This window comes from Primulina eburnea, chromosome 10 (assembly GCF_022965805.1).
Source record: "Primulina eburnea isolate SZY01 chromosome 10, ASM2296580v1, whole genome shotgun sequence".
NCBI classification, from domain to species: domain Eukaryota; kingdom Viridiplantae; phylum Streptophyta; class Magnoliopsida; order Lamiales; family Gesneriaceae; genus Primulina; species Primulina eburnea.
The window spans coordinates 17,495,942-17,511,341 of NC_133110.1; the positions used below are offsets into that span (position 1 = coordinate 17,495,942).

Below are 15,400 nucleotides of genomic sequence, written 5' to 3' on the forward strand. Positions count from 1 at the left end.
TCAATGACTAGGCATCTCCGCCCATGACTCAATACACGCTTTGCTATAGATCAATAGACTAAGCATTTCAATCTCATTCAATTGCAAACATCAATGCAATAAAGTAAAGTATGTGGTTTTTGGGAAACTCAAGTACAATCTGACTCGAGTCGATCTCCCGGTTAACATTGATTTATACCTTTCGTTCTGTCGATCTGACGAAGTCGAAGTCTCGAATTCAAAGCCTGTCAATATCAACCTGGCAATGAAAATATCAAATATACTGTATCAATATACCATTCAAATCAAGACATCTCAGTCTTATCAAATTCTGACGGCACGACAGTATAATTCCAAAGTACCGGTAATACAATTCAGTATATACCAATAACTCATAATCAATCGATACAAATATGATATCAAATCTCAATCAAATCCATTCTGAAAATCATAACAATTTCATATGGTATCTATTCTTCAATCCAGTTTCAATTATACAATGTCTAATATTTCAAGAACACCATATATGAATCATGTCTGATTCCTTCAATATCATATTTTCAAATCATAAAGAAAATAAAAAAAACTTACGTCTGTGTGAAGCCGCTAACACGAGGATCACAGTACTGAAGTCGGGTTGAAATTCTAACAGACGGATCGTTCGTAAATCAAAATTCTCCACGTCAAAGAAAGTTGAAGCCTTTCTCTAGGATTCTCCCTCGTTTCTTGTTGAAGAATGAAAGGAAATGAACTAATATACACCTGTTATGCATGCCAAGAAATGTGGCTCACTCCTTTGTGCTGCACGTCTCGCGCATATGCGCGACCTTCCTCGGTGCATATGCGCGAGACATTCTGTCTCGAAATTTTTCCTTCTCGGCAGCACGCGCATATGCGCGCACCACTTCCGCGCATATGCGCGGGGTTCTCTGGACTTGGCATTTGGTTTCCCGCATAGCTCGCGCATATGCGCGCACCCCCTTCGTGCATATGCGCGAGGTATTCTGCCCATCTCGCGCATATGGGCGAGGTGTACTGTACTCGCACATATCTCACGTCTTTTCTCGTCTTTCTCGGTCTGATCCTTTCCGTCTATAATCACATCAATTATCGATAAATCATTTCACATTATTGCTACTACTTAAATTATAATTCACCCAAGTGTTTGTCTGCAAGTAATATATTTCGTAAGTACGAGATCAATCCACAGAGAGGTTATTTTAAGTTTAAATTTATTAATTTATAGATTACCAAATGCAAGAATGTAGTTTACAAATTATAAATTTTGTCAAGGCTTGAGGATTTATTCTTGGTTTATGCAATATTATTTAACTAAAAGTAAAACAAAGGAAACCACCATAAATAATGGTTCCAAGAAAATTAAACATACACATAATATAATATAGGTACCATATATAAAATATCGGTTAATTCGGTATTTTCTATAGTGGGAACTATATTATATTATGTGTATGTTCAATTTTCTTGGAAACATTATTTATGGTGGTTTCCTTTGTTTTACTTTTAGTTAAATAATATTACATAAACCAAGAATAAATCCTCAAGCCTTGACAAAATTTATAATTTGTAAACTTCATTCTTGCATTTGGTAATCTATAAATTAATAAATTTAAACTTAAAATAACCTCTCTGTGGATCGATCTCGTACTTACGAAATATATTACTTGCAGAAAACCTACACTCGGGTGAATTATAATTTAAGTAGTAGCAAGTTTTTGGCGCCGTTGCCGGGAAGGTATAAATTAAGTTTATATTTGTTAATTATGTTTTATTTATAAGTATTGTGTTGTTTTTTGTATGAGTATTTGGAGTCGAAAAAAAGTGGTAGACTTATTCGAGTATCTGAAAATAATTTAAACATGGATGATAATTTAAATAATCAAGATAATGATAATAACAATCAAGAACATGATCAATTAAAAACATTTAGGCACCATATGAACCCTATTAGAACTAGTGCCCCATCTTGTTTAGTTTTTCCTCATGATGCATCTAATTTCAACTTTAAACCTCAAATTATTCAACTTTTATCAAATTTTCATGGCTTAGATTCTGAAAATCCATATTTACATCTAAGAGAATTTGAGGAAGTTTGTAACACTTATAATGATCAAAATTGTAGCATGGATATAGTTCGATTAAAGCTTTTTCCTTTTTCTTTAAAAGATAAAGTTAAAACATGGCTACAAAATTTGAGATCGAGTTCAATAAGGTCATGGGAAGAAATGCAACAACAATTTCTTAAAAAAAATTCCCTTCCCATAGAACAAACTCTTTTGAAAGACAAATTTCTACTTTTTCTCAAAAAAAGAAGAAACATTTTATCAATGTTGGGATAGATATAAAGAATTACTTAATACATGCCCACATCATGGTTTTGAAACATGGAGAATAGTTTCTAACTTTTATGAATGTCTAATACCTAAAGATCGGCAAATGATAGAATTCATGTGTAATGGAACTTTTGAAGATAAAAATCCAAATGAAGCTATGGAATATTTGGATTCATTAGCAGAAAATGCTCAAAATTAGATAATAAAGGTACAATAGAACCACCAACAACTAAAATCAATAATTCAACAAATGAGGGTAGTATCTATAATCTTAAAGATGATATAGATATTCAAGCTAAACTTGCATCTTTAGCAAGAAAAATTGAGTCATTAGAAATGAAAGAGAGTGGTCAATTAAAAAGTATTCAAGAAATTGTTTGTCATTTATGTGATACAAATGATCATGCTACAAAAGATTGTCCAACATTACCTTCATTTAAAAAATGTCTCCATGAACAAACAAATTATGTTAACAATTATAAAAAACCAATACTAGATCTTTTTTCACCATCATATAATCCTGGATGGAAAAATTATCCTAATTTTAGTTGGAGGAATGATAATAATGCATAACCGTCACAACAATATTTTCAAAATAACCAAAATCATCAAGGTTATATTCCTTATGTTACACCTCCAAGAAAAAACTTTGAAGATGTAATTCATGTATTTATCCAAAAGCAAGAGTCTATCAATATTCAAAACAGTCAATCTATGAGTGATTTGAAAGAAACTCTTGCAAAATTTGCATCTGCACTTAATAGTCATGAAAAAGGAAAATTTTCATCTCAACCTCAACCTAATCCTAAAAATCAAAATCAAGAATTAAAAAATGAAAAAAATTGATCAAATAAAATCTGTTATTACTCTTCGAAGTGGTAAAATAGTTAATGATCCATATAGTAATGAAAGCAAGGATCATTTAAAATCAAAGAGTAAGGATGATAATCCTGATACTTTTGAGAATGATGATAACTTAAATTCTAAGAATAATATGGTGAATGATAAATCATCTGAAATAGTAAATGAGTCAAATAAACCTCCACAATTTCCTCATGCATTAACAAATCATAAAAAACAAAAAAGTGATCCTGATATCTATGAATTTTTTAAACAAGTAAAGATAAATATTCCATTATTAGATGTTATTAAACAAGTACCTTCTTATGAAAATTTTTTAAAAGACTTATGTACTGTGAAGAGAAAATTGCATGTGAAGAAGAAGCATTCTTGGCTGAACAAGTAAGTTCTATTCTTCAAAATAATTCTAGTTTAAAATATAAAGATCCTGGTTTTCCAACAATTTCATGTATTATGGAGAAAATAAAATTAAAAAAGCTTTATTGGATTTAGGAGCAAGTGTGAATTTACTTCCTTATTCAGTTTATGAAAAACTTAATTTAGGAGAATTAAAACCCACTTTTGTTACTCTTTTACTGGCGGATAGGTCAATCAAAGTACCTAGAGGTATTGTAGAATATGTGTTGGTTCAAGTTGATAAATTTATATATCCTGTAGATTTTATTGTTTTGGATACACAACCAATAGAAGTACATAATGAAATTCCAGTAATATTGGGACGAAAATTTCTAGCAACTTCAAATTCTTTAATTAATTGTCGAAATGGAATAATGAAATTGTCTTTTGGAAACATGACTCTAGAACTTAATGTGTTCAACTTATGTAAACGACCAAGTATTAATGAAAATGAATATGATAATGAAATTGAAACAATTGTGGAAGAAAATATACAAGAAGAAAACTTATATCAACAATCTGAAGTTTTTTCAATAGAAAGTTTTGAGTCTAAAAATAATTTTAAAGAAGATGATAATACAAAACTTGAATTAAAAATTTTACCATTAGAATTGAAATATGTATTTGTTGGTGAAAATAAAACAGTTCCTGTTGTAATTTCTTCCACTCTTTTACCAAATCAAGAAGAAGATTTAATTAAATTACTTAAAAAATATAAAAATGCAATTGGATGGACTTTGAAAGATATAAAAGGTATGAATCCTTTAATTTGTACACATAAAATTCACTTGGAAGAAAATGCTAAAACATATCAACAACCACAAAGAAGGTTAAATCTACATATGAAGGAAGTTGTTAAGAATGAAGTATTAAAACTATTAGACGCTGGAATTATCTATCCAATCTCAGATAGTAAATGGGTAAGTCCAACACAAGTAGTACCTAAAAAATCAGGCATCACTGTTATAAAAAATGAAAAGGGAGAGTTATTACAAGCTAAGATTCCATCTAGTTGGCGTATGTGTATTGATTATAGAAAATTAAATGATGCAACTAGAAAAGATCAATTCCCACTACCATTTTTAGATCAAATTCTAGAAAAAGTAGCAGGAAATCCTTATTACTGTTTTCTTGATGGGTATTCGGGGTATTGGAGAAATGCACTGGAGTACCGATGTGTATCAAATACCTATATCATTAGAAGATCAAGAAAAAAGTACTTTCACTTGTCCTTTTGGAACTTTTGCATTTAAAAAATGCCATTTGGTTTGTGTAATGCTCCGGCTACATTTCAAAGATGTATGTTAAGTATTTTTTGTGATATGATTGAAGAATTTGTAGAAGTTTTTATGGATGATATAACTGTTTTTGGAAACTCATTTGAAAATTGTCTTAAAAACCTAGAAGAAGTATTAAAAAGATGTGAAGAAAAAAAATCTTGTTTTAAATTGGGAAAAATGTCATTATATGGTTAAATCTGGGATCGTCTTAGGACATGTGATAGCTGAAAAAAGAATTGAAGTTGATAAAGCCAAAGTTGATGTTATTGCTAACTTAACATCACCAAAAACGGTTAAAGAAGTTCGATCATTTTTGGGTCATGCAGGATTTTATAGAAGGTTTATAAAAAAAATTTCAGCATAATATCTAAACCAATTTCAAATCTTTTAACAAAAGATACACAATTTGAATAGACTCAGAAATGTGAAAATGCTTTTAAAAAAATTATTAATCTTTTAGTTACATCACCTATTTTACAACCTCCAGATTGGTCCTTACCATTTGAATTAATGTGTGATGCAACTGATTATGCTATAGGAGCTGTGTTAGGACAAAGAAAAGAAGGAAAACCTTATGCAATCTATTATGCTAGTAGAATCTTAAAATAGTGCTCAAATAAATTATTCAACTACTGAAAAAGAATTACTTTTCAATAGTATTTGCGTTAGATAAGTTTCGATCTTATTTAATTGGTTCTACTACTATTGTTTACACTGATCATTCTGCCATAAAATATTTATCAAATAAACAAGATGCTAAGCCAAGATTAATACGGTGGATTTTAATGTTACAAGAATTTGATATTATAATTAAAGAAAAAAAGGAAAAGAAAATGTCGTAGCCGATCATTTATCTAGAATAATGACTGAATCATCTAATAATGAAATACTAATAAATGAAAATTTTCCAGATGATCAGTTGTTCTATGCTACTATTATGCCATGGTTTGCTAACATTGTAAATTTTCTTGTGACAAATAAAATGCCTTCTCATTGGAATTCACAGGATAAGAATAAATTCTTGATAGAAGTTAAAAAATTTTATTGGGATGATTCTTACTTATTTAAGTATTGTCCTGACCAAATTTTTCGACGATGAATACTCGACAATGAAGTAAGTAATGTTATTAAATTTTTTCATTCTGAAGCATGTGGAGGTCATTTTTCATCCAATAAACAGCTACAAAAATCTTACAATGTGGATTTTATTGGCCATCTTTATTCAAAGATACGCATTTATTTTGCAAATCTTGTGAAAACTGTCAGAAGATAGGATCAATTTCAAAACGAAACATGATGCCTTTAAATCCAATCATAATTATTGAAATATTTGATAGTTGGGGGATATATTTTATGGGTCCATTTCCATTATCTTTTGGATATACGTACATTTTAGTCGCTGTTGATTATGTTTCAAAATGGATTGAAGCAATTGCATGTAGAAATAATGATCATAAAGTCGTTATAAAATTTTTAAAAGAAAATATTTTTAGCCGATTTGGAATACCTAGAGCAATAATTAGTGATGGGGGAAGTCATTTTATAAATAAATCATTTTTTTCTTTGTTAAGAAAATATGGCATTACACATAAAGTTTCTACCTCATATCATCCTCAAACTAATGGTCAAGTTGAACTTGCAAATAGAGAAATAAAACAAATTTTAGAAAAAACAGTTAATCCAAATCGAAATTATTGGTCTTTAAGATTAACTGATGTATTATGGGCATATAGAACTGCATTTAAAACATCATTAGGGATGTCACCATATAGGTTAGTTTTTGGTAAGCATTGTCATTTATCGGTTGAACTTGAACATAAAGCTTATTGGGCAATTAAAGCATTTAATATTAATTTATATGATGCATCTAAATTAAGAAAATTGCAAATAAATGAACTTGAAGAACTAAGAAATGATGCATATGAAAATTCAAAGATTTATAAAGATAAAACTAAAGCCTTTCGTGATAAAAATATTATGAGAAAGTCATTTGAAATTGGACAAAAAGTTTTTCTTTATAATTCTCGTTTGCATTTATTTCCAGTTAAACTAAGATCGAGGTGGTCAGGACCATTTATAGTCAAATATGTTTATCCTCATGGTGCTGTTGATTATTGAAAATCCCAAAGATAATGATGTGTTTAAAGTTAATGGGCAAAGACTTAAGCCTTTTATAGAAAATGAAATTCTTAATGCTGAATTTATGCCTTTATATGACCCACAATAGTTGTTTGATATTTTCATTCTGTTTTTGCAGATTCTAGTTCATTCCCCGGTTAAGTGGCGGATAACGGTACTCCGTGACTGTCTAAGTCGGTTTCTTCAGTTTTCCCAAAATAATTGAAATAATAATAATAATAATAATAATAATAATAATAATAATAATAATAATAATAATAATAATAATAATAATAATAATAATGCGTCTATTATGAATCTTCGTAAATATTTTGCTTGTTTACCTGATAATGTGTTGAAAAAAATTTATAAAGCTAGATGTGAGAGACTAAGGTTGATGATGTTAAATGGCATACCGAATGATGTCCGTTTGATAATTGAAGCAAAAGTCTGATTGGTTGGGGAAGCAAGTGAATTATTAATAAGACATATGCCAAAAAATGAAGAGCTAAACGTATAGGTGGATGTCATAAATGTGCAAGGTGGACTTGTAATGGGAAATGCAAAAATGTAGGAATGACATCAATGAGTAGAGAATATAAAATTTTATTCATTAAGAATGGTCTGAGTAAAGAGCCTATGGATAATTTTCTAGAGGTTCTTGATACGCATTCTAGTGGGTACGTGCAAAATGAACTTCTTAAACTATGGTGGCAATTTCAACATGAGGAATATCAATATGGACAGTGGAATCAGCTTTACAAAGATTCTACTGTAGTAACGCATATCTATTTAGATAAGTAAATATATATACACGTACAATTTCGTCTTGGGAATCTGACGTTAAAATACCCTGTTTGACAATTTATAAGAAAATTGGATGGGAAGCATATCCTCGACTCATAGAAGGCGTTGAAGCCGTTACTGAACGTAAAATCAGAGGAAGATGTGAGCCACAATTACAACTACGATATATATATATATATATTTGTTTTAATTTTGTCATTTTTATTTTCTTTTAATAATAATAATTTCCTGTTCAAATATTGACTTTTAGCATGTTACGCTTATAAATTCATATGATGTGATCTAACAATTACAGAAAACATATTTCTTAACATGTCAACGTCCACGGTAAGTAAAATAAAAAATATTTGTGTATTTTGTGGATCTAGTGCAGGAAAAGATTCAATTTATGAAGAAGTAGCAGAAAAGCTTGGAATAACACTTGCTTAAAAAAAGATTCATTTGGTATATGGTGGTGGTGAAGTTGGCCTCATATGAAAAGTTGTAAAAGCTGCGCATACAGGTGGAAGTGAAGTCTTAGTCATTATTCCGATTACCTTAGCCAATCTTACATGACCAACAATAGGAGAAGAAATGAAAGTGGACAATATGTATGAACGAATTACTGAAATGATTGAACATTCAGATGCTTTCATTGCTTTGCCAGGAGGTTTCGGTACTTTGGAAGAAATATTTCATACTGTTTGTTGAACACAATTGTAACGCCCCAGATTTGACGACTGTCCTCACTGTACCAAGACGAGTCTTTCCAGCGTGCTTATGTCCTCACTCACACGCACCCTAGGAAACTTCCCAGGAGGTCACCCATCCCAAAATTGCCCCAAGTCAAGCACGCTTAACTTTGGAGTTCTTATGTGATGAGCTACCGAAAAGAAGATGCACCTTCGTGATATGAGTAGTACCAATCAAATCTTTTAAGCCCTCTTCAACTGTTCAGTCCATTACATTGCCCAGTCTCGGAATCCCTCTCATTCCCGTGTGGGTCGGTTCATTCATGTTCCCTTCACCTAGAAGCCTGCCAGGAGCCGCTCATTGTCCGTGCAACTGATGGCACCGGCGTTCACCCCCCGCCCTCTTCGGCCCCGGGCCTCACATGCCCACAAGCTTCCGCTTGGTTCATCCCCGAACCACACCGTACTAAGAGAGGTCGGCTCTGATACCACTTGTAACGCCCCAGATTTGACGACTGTCCTCACTGTACCAAGACGAGTCTTTCCAGCGTGCTTATGTCCTCACTCACACGCACCCTAGGAAACTTCCCAAGAGGTCACCCATCCCAAAATTGCCCCAAGTCAAGCACGCTTAACTTTAGAGTTCTTATGTGATGAGCTACCGAAAAGAAGATGCACCTTCGTGATATGAGTAGTACCAATCAAATCTTTTAAGCCCTCTTCAACTGTTCAGTCCATTACATTGCCCAGTCTCGGAATCCCTCTCATTCCCGTGTGGGTCGGTTCATTCATGTTCCCTTCACCTAGAAGCCTGTCAGGAGCCGCTCATTGTCCGTGCAACTGATGGCACCGGCGTTCACCCCCGCCCTCTTCGGCCCAGCATTTCAGTTATTTCAGTGAGGCCGGACCGGAGTTGGAGTTTTGAGATAGAATTTAAGATTCGAGAAATATTTCCAGGACTTACTTTAGCTAGCAAGTAAGTTAATTTAAGTTAAAAAGAAGGTTTGAGGATTTATTTTAATAACTTGAGGTGAGTAGGAAATTAATTCAATTAAGCTCCATTTATTAAGGGTTTTATTTACTAAATTAATTAAAAGATTAGTGAGGCTTTTAAATGTTAGTGATTTACTAAGTATTTAACATTCCCCTTCATTTTTAATTGCAAGAATCGGCCACTACACATTCTAGAATCACCCAAGTAATCTTTTGTTAGCAACTAGAATTCAAATTCAAAAAAAAAAAAAAAAGACTTGGTCATACCTTGGTGTCCCTTTATTATTGGACCTCCCTCACCCTCCTAACCATTTCCCATCCCCCACCACCGATTATTTGAGAGAATTTCAGAGCTTGATCGTGGGTTTAGTGAGGAAATCGAGAGCTCATTAATAGAAAAAAAAAAAGAATCGAGTAGAAGGAAAGGAAATAAGCGCTCCGTCTCTTCCGTGCCGCGTCGTCGTCTCTTCATTCGTTTTTCATTAAAACGAAACCAAGGCATGTCTATGTTCTTTTCCAAACCTCAATCAAGTCCTATAGTATTTTTATAGCATCTCATAGTCACGATTTTACAGCATGAAACCGATTTTTATTTGACAGCAACATCATTAAAAAAATTCTGTGCAGATTTTGTTCTTGTGCCCTTCACGTTTTCTGTTGGTTTGTGAGTTTCAGGGAATGGTTCGACTCCAGGCTTCCAAGGCTGCATCTAGGCATGTAGTAGGATGTATTAAGACCACTTTGGTCCAGTCTTTCAGCCCCCATGATGCCTAGAAATCGAGATAACAGCAGCTTCCCCTTGCTGCCATTTTTGCTTTTCGAAAATTTCAGTTTTGCTGTCATGGGAAGAGATCTGATCTTGGCTGCCCCAGGGGCCTATAGCCATGGTTAGATCACTTCCCTAGCATGTCTAAGACGTGATTAAGTCACCCTTTTGGTGGCTTGGTCCATGGCTCCTCGGTTTTAAATAAAAACATGACAGCAGCCCCTCCCCTTTCTCGGCTCTTGAGTTTTGACAGCAGGTTTGCATTTTGTTTTGTGGCTTGGTGTGGATCTGGTTCGGCCTTGTGCCCTTAGCCACGGTCCATACCACACCCCAAGATGTCTAGGTCGTGCCACGGTAAATTAATGGCCACTGGAATGACGCAAGATAACCCACGAAACAAGAACAGCCCACACTCCCCTTCTCGGCCCTTCATTGTACAGCACATGCATTTCTGTTTTGGGTTGCTTGGTGTGAATCTTGGTTGGCCTATGGCCCATAGCCAAGGTTCATACCATGCCCCTACATGTCTAGATCGTGCCATGGTCAACCAAATGGCCACTGGATCGACGCAAGACATCGATCAAAGCAAGACACTACACTTGCACAGCTGCTGGAAATTACAGCAACTTGCTGTGTCGATTAGGAGGCTTGTTTGAGTTCTTGGTTGGCTTTTAGCCTATGGCCTTGGACTGGACAGTGCCCCATTGAGTTAGGAAGGTCATTTTTTCGACCGTTCGTGATTCGGATCATTTTTGAGGTCGTTCGAGAATTTACGGTGCGATGTGCCAAATTGACTCTCGAAAGAGCGTTTCATGTTTTGGCCTCCATTTCACCTAGATTTCGACCCTCATAATTTTAGGAGCATAAATTCATAATTTTAAACGTATTTTAATCATGACGTCACGTTGGTTCAGTGTTGGTTCGGGTTGGTTTAAAGTCATGATTAAATACGAGGTCGTTATAACGCCCCAGATTTGACGACTGTCCTCACTGTACCAAGACGAGTCTTTCCAGCGTGCTTATGTCCTCACTCACACGCACCCTAGGAAACTTCCCAGGAGGTCACCCATCCCAAAATTGCCCCAAGTCAAGCACGCTTAACTTTGGAGTTCTTATGTGATGAGCTACCGAAAAGAAGATGCACCTTCGTGATATGAGTAGTACCAATCAAATCTTTTAAGCCCTCTTCAACTGTTCAGTCCATTACATTGCCCAGTCTCGGAATCCCTCTCATTCCCGTGTGGGTCGGTTCATTCATGTTCCCTTCACCTAGAAGCCTGCCAGGAGCCGCTCATTGTCCGTGCAACTGATGGCACCGGCGTTCACCCCCCGCCCTCTTCGGCCCCGGGCCTCACAACAATTAAATATCCACAATAAGCCAATTGGTTTTTTAAAAGTTAACAATTATTATGATAAACTGTTATCGTTTCTTGATGATGTTGTGGAACATGGATTTATTTCATTAGCTTCGCGAAGGATGTTAGTTTCTGCTACAAGTGAAGGTGAACTTATTGATTTACTGCAAGGATTTAGTCATAAACCAGATCCATTCTTATCTCAACTTAATTGGCCAACATCCAAGAGTAAGAAAAGAAAATTCATGCGATGCTAAACTTGTGATTCAACGGTATGTTTTAAAGTTTTTTTTTAAGGTATGAATAATCTCCTCTTCTTTTTCTCTTAGTTTTTTTTAGTATATGAAAATAAAAATAGATAGATGTATATGGTAATAATAATAATAATAATAATTTTTAGTTCAATGTCGAGTAATGTGTCATTTGTGATGAAACTTAAAATTAATAATTTATTATATATTAAAACCTGTATTTTAAAATTTTAAGTTTCATCAAAATATAAATTATGTTATTTTAGTATTGTTTGTTTATATTTAAATGTCTTACTAAATATGTTTTATTTTCAGGTTTTCTACGTGTTGGTAAAATAATGATAACTCAAGCTAGAAAATTCAAATGGAGGTGAGTCAAACATGTTTGGAATCCTTGAGAAATTATCTACAACTTTGCAGAAGACATGATTGCCTAAAAAGTTCATTAAGATGATCAAATTGTGCAAATATCAAAAGGAGGACAAATTTACTTTTACCATGACCATCATATAGTAAAAAATTAATAACTATTTCAATATTTAACCAAATGAGGTGAAACACATGTTTGCCATTTTGAGCAGAGTCAAATTCAGTGATTAAAGTGGTGGAACAAAGCATTGAAAGAAGGGATATGGAATTGAAGTTGAAGGAGACAAAGAATACTATTACAACTACATGACATTAATAAAAATTTTGACCCTTTCTCTCATTTGGCCTATAAATAGAAGCCTTCTTGAAAATCATTCTATCTCATTGTAAAATATAGTGTGAGTGTGTATCAAAGTTCTAATTTCCAATATATTTTCTTTCATGTTCTCAACTATGAGTGATATTTTTAGTATTGATTAAAAGTAAGCTCATGGCAAGCTAAATCTATTATGTCAAGATGAAGATGATGTATTCTTGGTGAGTAAGATTGTTTATATTTTCTATATTCTTTCTTTATTTCTTTTCATTTAGCTAACTTATTTTTATTGTAGGTATAAAAATGAATTATTTGTTGTTATCAATTTACATCAAATGCTTGATACCATTGAAGTGGTTATCTTGATTTGTTGTTTAAATTTTGATTCAATAAATATTTCATCAATTATTATTTTTGATATATTATATATATATATATATATATATATATATATATATATTTATATAATAATATCATAATATTTCATTTAGACGATAGCGTGGCTCTGCCGGTTGTTCTAAATGAAATATTATGATACTAACATCTAACAATCTAACATTTACTTTATCGCCACTAACTTTTATTTTTCACATCTAACTTTTACTTTCCCGCAACTAACTTTAACTTTTCCGCAAATAACTTTTACTTTACCGCAACTAACTTATTAAATGAATATATTTCATTTAGACAATAGCGTGGCTCTGCCGGATGTTCTAAATGAAATATAATGATTTAATTTAACATTTACTTTATGCAAGTATATATTTATATAGTTATAACTATAATCATATGTGCCATATATAAAATATCTAGGTACCATATATAAAATATCGGTTAATTCGGTATTTTTTATAGTGACTATAGTTATAACTATATAAATATATACTGCATAAAGTAAATATTAAATTAAATCATTATATTTCATTTAGAACAACCGGCAGAGCCACGCTATTGCCTAAATAAAATATATTGATTTAATAAGTTAGTTGCGGAAAAATAAAAGTTACTTGCGGAAAAGTAAAAGTTAGTTGCGGGAAAGTAAAAGTTAGATGCGAAAAATAAAAGTTAGTTGCGATAAAATAAATGTTAGATTGTTAGATGTTAGTATCATAATATTTCATTTAGAACAACCGGCAGAGCCACGCTATCGTCTAAATGAAATATTATGATATTATTATATAAATATATATATATATATATATCTATATCTATATATATAATATAACAATAATAATAATTGATGAAATATTTATTGTATCAAAATTTAAACAACAAATCAAGATAACCACTTCAATGGTATCAAGCATTTGATGTAAATTGATAACAACAAATAATTCATTTTTATACCTACAATAAAAATAAGTTAGCTAAATGAAAAGAAATAAAGAAAGAATATACAAAATATAAACAATCTTACTTCACCAAGAATACATCCTCTTCACCTTGACATAATAGATTTAGCTTGCCATGAGCTTACTTTTGATCAACACTAAAAACATCACTCATAGTTGAGAACATGAAAGAAAATATATTGAAAATTAGAACTTTGATACACACTCACACTATATTTTACAATGAGATAGAATGATTCTCAAGCTAACACAAGGCCTCTATTTATAGGCCAAATTAGAGAAATGGTCAAAATTTTTATTAATGCCATGTAGTTATAATAGTATTCTTTGTCTCCTCCAACTTCAATTCCATGTCTCTTCTTTCAATGCTTTGTTCCACGACTTTAATCACTGAATTTGACTCTGCTCAAAACGGCAAACATGTGTGGAATTGTCTGTAGATGAATTTGGCCACTTGTTCACCTCATTTGGTTAAATATTGAAATAGTTATTAATTTTTACTATATGCTGGTCATGGTAAAAGTAAATTTGTCCTCTTTTTGATATTTGCACAATTTGATCATCTTAATGAACTTTTTAGGCAATCATGTCTTCTGCAAAGTTGTAGATAATTTCTCAAGGATTCCAAACATGTTTGAGTCACCCCCATTTGAATTTTCTAGCTTGAGTTATCATTATTTTACCAACACGTAGAAAACCCGAAAATAAAACATATTTAGTAAGACATTTAAATATAAACAAACAATACTAAAATAACATAATTTATAATTTTAATGAAACTTAAAATTTTAAAATACGGGTTTTAATATATAATAAATTATTAATTTTAAGTTTCATCAATTATAATAACCAAATTCTTGGGCATTACATTTCTCCCCCCTAAGATACGTTTTCGTCCCCGAAATCACAGACAATCAAATCATATCAATAAGAAGGTGTAAAAAAAGCTGAATAGAAAACTCACATTAGTGAAATAACTCTGAGAATCTCTGTCTCATGTCTGACTCAGTCTCCCAGGTAGCTTCTTCGATGCCATGATGACTCCACTGAATCTTCACAAGTGGAATAGTTTTCGTTCTGAGATGCTTTTCTTTACGATCGAGAATCTAGATCGGTTTCTCAAAGTAACTCAGTGTCTCGTCAAGTTTAGCCTCGTATGGCTGAATAATATGTGAAGCATCAGGAATATACTTCCGCAATAAAGATACATGAAAGCAATCATGTATTCCAGATAGAGAAGGCGGTAAGGCGAGTCGATAGGCACGATCTCCTATCTTCTCGAGAATCTCATACGGCCAAATATAACGTGGAGACAACTTCCCTTTCTTGCCAAATTTGATAACTCCTCTGAAAGGTGAAATTTTCAAAAATACTTGGTCTCCTGCCTCAAATACCAATGGTCTTTGTCGAACATTGGCATATTTGGCCTGTCTGTCTTGAGCTGTCTTCATTTTCTTCTGAATCAGCTTGACTTGCTCGGTCATATCTCTGATCATATCAGGTCCAATCTCAGGTACCTCAGAGATATCATC

General features: G+C 32.7%; 1 non-coding gene across 1 annotated transcript; it reads right to left on the reverse strand.

The window, feature by feature from the left end:
* Positions 1–2,268: 2,268 nt before the first annotated feature.
* On the reverse strand, positions 2,269–2,378 carry LOC140804126 (small nucleolar RNA R71). The gene has a single exon (XR_012112084.1). It is a non-coding gene; the product is annotated as a small nucleolar RNA R71 (small nucleolar RNA).
* Between the last annotated feature and the right edge of the window lie 13,022 nt (positions 2,379–15,400).